The sequence below is a fragment of the Cajanus cajan genome, chromosome 7 (genome assembly GCF_000230855.2).
Source record: "Cajanus cajan strain Asha chromosome 7, NIPB_CcT2T_4, whole genome shotgun sequence".
Taxonomy (NCBI): domain Eukaryota; kingdom Viridiplantae; phylum Streptophyta; class Magnoliopsida; order Fabales; family Fabaceae; genus Cajanus; species Cajanus cajan.
Genome location: NC_138523.1, coordinates 25552713 through 25553968, shown reverse-complemented (window position 1 = coordinate 25553968; position 1256 = coordinate 25552713). Strand labels below are relative to the sequence as shown.

The window sequence follows — 1256 nt, the reverse complement described above, 5'->3', positions numbered from 1 at the left end:
TAGGTCAAACACGTAGTCCCTGTGATTCGATATTTATTACTTGACGATAACCGTACACTTGCGGTTTTCCACACAACAAGTTTTTGGTGCCGTTGCCGGGGACTACGTCTCTTGATTTAAATTACAATTATTTTAATTCGAATTTAAAAAAAAAAAAAATTAATAAATAAATAATTTTTTTTTTAGTGTTTACTTCTCCAATTCAGATTTCACGGGTCACTTTCTTTTTTTTTGCAGTGCCTTAGGGTTAATGCAAAAGAGATCTCTACGTCTTGGGAAACCAACACCACTTGATCCTGAGATTGAAAGAACTCTCCTGAGAAGGAAAAGAAACCTTTTTAGAAAATTTGACATGGCTGCACAACGAGATAATTTACCACTTCGGGATTACTCTGCACCCGTAGCTCGTGGGATTCCTGGAGGGGAGATGCAAACTGGAGCTACTGTACCAGCTTCTCTGGTGAATATGCTCAAACAGAACACCTTTGGAGGACTACCATCAGAAGATCCTAATGACCACTTAGAGGGGTTCTTGGAAATCTGTGAGACCCAGCAATTTGATGATGAAGTTTCTGATGGAATGCGACTCCGCTTATTCTCACTCACCTTGAGAGATAAGGCAAAGGTGTGGCTAAGAACAGTGCCTAGAGAAAAGATAGCAACTTGGGAATTATGTGAAAGAGCTTTTCTAGAGAAATTCTTTCCTCCTTCTAAAACTAAAGAATTGAGGAAGAAAATCACTAATTTCCAACAAGGCACTGGAGAGACTATTTATGAAGCATGGGAGCGGTTCAAAGGATATCTTCAAGCATGCCCACAACATGGCTTCAACCGTTGGCTTACCATCCAATTTTTCTTTGAAGGATTGGACCAACAAAGCACCATGATATTAGACTCAGCAGCTGGAGGATCTTTCATGGGGAAACCTATTAATGACTGCATGATTATTTTGGAAAATGTAGCCTCAAATCACAGCCAATACAGTGAAAGAGAAGTCACAGCAAGGAAAGGAACTCCGGGGCGATATGAAGTGAACAATATTGAGTTACTCTTAGCAAAATTTGATACTCTTAATCAAAGATTAGACAAGATGGAAAAAGCTAAGGTTAATTCAGTGGCTACAAATCAAGTATGTGACCTTTGTAGGGAACAAGGGCACACTGCAGTAGATTGTACCTCAATTTTTACTGGAGAAAAAGAAGATACTACTGAACAGGTGGCAGCTTCTCATAATTTCTATGACACTCCTCGAAGAG

The 1256-nt window shown here is 39.4% G+C and overlaps 1 non-coding gene across 1 annotated transcript; it reads right to left on the bottom strand.

Annotated features, from left to right (window-relative positions):
• Window positions 1-721: 721 nt before the first annotated feature.
• LOC145950201 (small nucleolar RNA R71) lies at window positions 722-828 on the bottom strand. The gene has a single exon (XR_014428308.1). It is a non-coding gene; the product is annotated as a small nucleolar RNA R71 (small nucleolar RNA).
• Between the last annotated feature and the right edge of the window lie 428 nt (window positions 829-1256).